The sequence below is a fragment of the Pteronotus mesoamericanus genome, unplaced genomic scaffold, assembly GCF_021234165.1.
Source record: "Pteronotus mesoamericanus isolate MK-2021 breed Mesoamerican mustached bat unplaced genomic scaffold, CSHL_Meso_final scaffold_21, whole genome shotgun sequence".
Taxonomy (NCBI): Eukaryota; Metazoa; Chordata; class Mammalia; order Chiroptera; family Mormoopidae; genus Pteronotus; species Pteronotus mesoamericanus.
The window spans coordinates 25,611,232-25,616,566 of record NW_026555310.1 but is presented as its reverse complement, the minus strand read 5'-3'; positions in this window follow the sequence as shown (position 1 = coordinate 25,616,566).

Here is a 5,335-nt window from a genome sequence, read left to right as displayed (position 1 = left end):
GTGCAAGAGTGGGCCATTTAAGTTATTTCCTTTTACTAGAGTTTTGGAAAATATGAACCAGGACAATATAGACTATGGTACACCACAAGCAGATCTGCGTCAGCAATTTGAAGAAAATAATCCAAACTTTAAGCCAGGATGACATGATTTTTAAAAGCTAAGAGGGGAATCAGTAGAAAGTTAGATATAGCTGCCAGAAATTCTTCATCTATTAGCCTAAATTATCTCTACCTATATCTCTATATAAACAAATCCTCAGAAAATAAAGATAAAAATAAAGGGCTGAAACAGTTTTGTATAGTAGAACACTGGACTTTGGAGTTTTAACTAATACTTCCTCGCTGACTGAGAGAATGACGAAGGTATTTAACCTCCTTAAGCCCTATCCTTTATTTTAAAATAGCAAAATTAATACTTTACCTACTGCATTTACCTACTGCATCTTTTGCCACAATAATTCTGTGTAGCAATCACCCACAACCCAGTGGCTTTGCAGATGAGTCTGCAAGGTTGACCTGGTGGTGGCTGGGTTTGCGCATGTGTCTGCTGAAAGCTACAGGTTGACCAGGCAGTGCTGCTGGCCGGATCTGGCTGTCTCACATAGCTCGAATTGGCTGGAGCTTGGTCAACTCCAAATAACCTCAACTAGTATTACTGAGGCAACTCAACTCTATGTGTCTCAATCTAAGTCCATGGGTCAGGAAACTGTGGCTCATCAACCAAACCCAGACCATGGGCTGTTTTTATAAATAACATTCTATTGGAATGCAATTGTGATTATTCATTTTCATGCCTTATAGGTTTACTTCCGTGTCACAATGGCAGAGTGGAGTAGTTGAATAATTGCAGTAGAGACCAGCACATGGCCCACAAAACCAAAAAGGTGTGCTATTTTGTCTTTCACAGAAAAAGTTTGCTGACTCTGGTTACAGTAGGCTAGATTCCCTGTGTTATAGCCATGACAGAGTAAGAAAGAAAATGGAAATGTGTAAGCACCTTCTGAAGATTCTGCATTTATCACATCCATTAAGATGTTATTGCCAAAGGAAGTCATATCTATGACTGCAGAATTAAAGTGCTATGGAATAGACTCAACCTCATTAGTGAGAAAAACTACAAAGTCACATGGCACAGGGGCATTGGTGCATGGAGAGATGAAGAATTTAAGCTGTTCATGCACTCAATCGATGGTCCTGCCAACTTTATGTAGTTGTTATTAGGTCTCTAATTCAGACACATGTAAAGCATCTTATAAATTCTACAACATTGTGCAGTTAAAACAGCATTCATTCTAATGTGTCACAATTTTATCAGATTAGTGTTAATATATTTTCAGTATGATAGCAATAGTTATAACTAAATAAAAAATGTGACCCTGGGTATATGAACTTGGCCTTCTCCCTCTCATTTGCAATGTGCTGCCTTAGGGAGACAGATGGAGCAAGGAACAAATATTTGGATAGCCTTATTGCCTCTATAATCAAGTTGGTTCCCAAACTGTGCCCAGTCTGTTCTTTTGAAATTATCATCTGCACCTTGCCCCCAACCAAGTGTTTCATAAAATCTAGTCAATTTCTGATTGTTGGTGTATTAAATGTAAAACAGACAATATTATTACTGGCCCAAAGGTAAAATATTTGTTAGTATTTGCTGAAATAATTGGATATTATCTTTCTACGAGTTATATTAATGAAAATAAAGGCTTTGCTAGATCCTTGTCTGATCTTCTAAATATGTAAATTTGATAACGAATAGAGTATAATTTACCATTTCTTTATAACTCACCTTCCATGGCAATATAGTTGAATTGAGAACCAAGAATTGGTCTACAATAGCTTTGTCACCAACTTTTGCTCTCTCCATATCCTTGCATTTAAAGTAGATTGAAAGAAAAGTACCATATACCCTCACCTATAAGTAGAACCTAATCAACAAACCAAACAAGCATGAAAAGTATAACCAGAGGCATTGAAATAAGGGCAAACTGACAGTAACAAGGGGGGAGGGGGAAGGGGTTAATGTGGGAAAGTAAGGGAGGGGTCATCAAGGAATATGTATAAAGGACACATGGACAAAGCTAAAGGGCGGTAGGATCAAGGGTGGGAGGTGGGGTGGGCAGGGAGGGGGGGACTGATGGGAGGAAAATGGAGACAACTGTATTTGAACAACAATTAAAAAAATAAAAATAAGATGGAATTAGAAAAATACTTGAAATATCGTCTAATTCCAAAAATTTTGTTTGTCTGGAGGCAGGTGTAAGTCTCCTCTTTTCCAGTGATAAAATATGAGTAATGAGATACGGGAATAGTTATAATAGAAAGCTTGTAGGTTCTATTAATGAAGTCAAAGTTAAATTTGTGAAGTCAAAGCACTTTGTGGCTTTTGTCTTAGAATAATAATCTTTAATTTTTTCTGAATCACCAATGTGATGTCAACAAAACCAAGTGGTCATTTGTTAATTGTCAGGAAAAAAATGCATTGAGTTCCCCCCATTTTAAGATGTCCTTCTATTAAATTTTCTTCAGACATTGAACATGCTCTCACTTAAGTAGGCCAGTCACTCGTAGTCATGATTGTTTGTGGGCCAAGCCACTGGAATGCCCAGGAGTAAGTGAAATAGGATTCTTTGGCCCTTTTCCTGGGCTTCCAGAATCTTGATTTTAAGAGATGGTTAGGTTTCATCTAACCCAAATATCTATACATAAAATAGCAGAAAATATTTTATTCATTACTTCATAAAAGAAATATTTATGGAGGGCCTCCTATGTGCTAGGTTGTTGGAATACATCAGTGGGTAAACAAGTGAATCCCTACCTTGTAGAGTTTGTATTCTAGTGGGGATTCTTTAATTTAGGGCTTATAAAGAAGGCAAAAGGATTGCTGAACTGACTGAACCCATACTATAATAGAAATTATCTATGCTAGGGGTCAGTCCACTATGACGTGGGGGCCAAACTGGCTGGCTACCTGGTTTTGTCTGGTCCACAAGCTAAAAATAGTTTTTACCAGTAAATATTTGCAATGAATTTGGTGATTGGGAACACTAACCTTGAAGCATAATTAAGCAAAATGTTATCCTTTGAATAAAATTCCATTCTTTTCACTAGTAGATCTGAATTACCAAAGCCAAATTATGCTTCATTTTTATTATCTTTTGAATTTCATCAATAAAAAATTTGTTTTCTCTCTTGTGTTATAAGTGCTTACATAACATATTTGATTTTGCTTCTTTGCCCACAAAGTTTAAGTATTTGCTATTTGAACTTTTACAAAAAATCTGTCAATTCTTGAGCTATATAATAAAGTAAAATATGACATAAATAAATACAAGAATTTCTCTAGTTCTTTTTTACTAAATAACTGTTAGAATTTAATCTTAGTGACCAACAACACAACTTTATTTCAATATTGATCTTCTTGTATTTGACATAAATTATCTATTTTTGTTTCAGATTATTATGTTCCCATATGGCATGGTATATTTGGTAATCTTAGAAGTATTTGCTCAATTGTTAGAAGATTGAGATAATGTTAATTGACCTCTATGAAAACATAGCTTCTTACCTGTGCACTTTGGTCTGTATGTACTCTACCTGATAGTGGAATTTGCTCCCTGAGATCAGTACTCTTGATATTACAATGATGGATATTGAAGTTTTAAAGCCTCTTTTGCTAGAAGAGTCTTTTTGTGCTTGGAGTCAATATATAGAAATCATGACACTTTCAGTGTAACACTATTAAATCACTCACTTCTCAGAAATGGAAGTTAAAACTATTAATGTTTAATCACTTTATACCCAAAGCCAGATAGTTTACTGTAACAGAAAACAGAATAGACTATGGCCAAATGAAACTGAACAAAAACCTCAGAAACAGCTGATGAGGTCTAATTTAACATCTTTTTTTTTTTTTTAACTGGGACTTTTATGCTCATGGTGGTGATTTTATATTGCATGCATATAATATTGTCATGGTTATTGCTTTTAAAATTGCTCTTAGCTTCTTTGATGGATTTAAATTTATTATTATTTTATAGAGAAATAGTATATTGTTCCACTAGGAGAATCATGGCTTCTTATTGCTCTGCCCCACAAACAAATTTTAAATCCACTAATTCAAAATCACTCCAAAACCTCTATTGAAAACAAAACAATAACAATTATATTTTGAATTCTGAGCTTGAGTTTTAAAATATATTTCAAGATATGAACTAGAAAATTTACATAGATTCCCATTTTTAGGAATTTATCCCAAAATTACACTCGTCAAAAATAGACAAGTACTTGCGAGCAAGGCTCACCACTCATAATGGCAAAATACTGTCAGCAATTTAAATATTCACCAATAAGGAATGGTTGAATAAATTACAATGTATTCATGCAATGGATTATTATGTAGCTACATAAAATAACTTTAAAAATCTTTATATTTTATGAAGGAATAGTCTCCCAAATATTAATATAAGCATACACACAAACCCATTTTTTTATTTGTATATATGTATACATACACATATATGTATATATTCGTGCTTATATTTTAAAATTCAATAAGAAGACAAGCATAAAGTTTAAAAAATAGTTAACTCTAAGGGGAGGGAAGAAATAGAGTAGGAGAAGGATATAAACTAAATTTTTTTATTTTTTACTTTTTTGAATAAAACTATTGATTAATATCCTGTTTTGAAGATGTACCTTTGGAAATGTATATATTTTACATAATAATTAAAATAATTAAATACAAAGAGGAATTATCAAACACTGAAAGAAAAAGAAAGAAACCTCATTGTGTGTCCCGTTGATGGCATAACCTCCCACAGAGGAACTATCCCAACTAACTTTAAAGCATAACAGTTTAATTATACATCCCTAGTGGGGACAGAAGAGCTTAAAAAATATTTACAGTAATTAAAATATTGGTGGTAGTGCTGATATTACTCTGAGGCCATTGTTTATGTAGGGTGGGGTAAAGCAAGTGAGTGATTATATTGGTGCCATTATAAACTAGTATTTGGGGCATAACAGGAAATTTACAGATAGGAAATCAGTTAAGTAAAAATCATGTCCTACCTAATTTGAACCATTAGATTGAACTTATGATGAGTCTTATTTAAAACAAAACAAAGCCAACCATATTTTTTATCTATGTCCACTACTGAATTAACAGCCAGAGGTGTAAAATATAAGATGATCCTTGTAAACATATCAGAAAATAAGGATGCTATTCAAGACTACTACTGTCATCTCAAAAGGACTCAGGGACCAAAATGCATAGAATTCCATGTCAAAGACAGGATGACTTGAGTATCAGTAAGTATAATAGTTGCACATATATG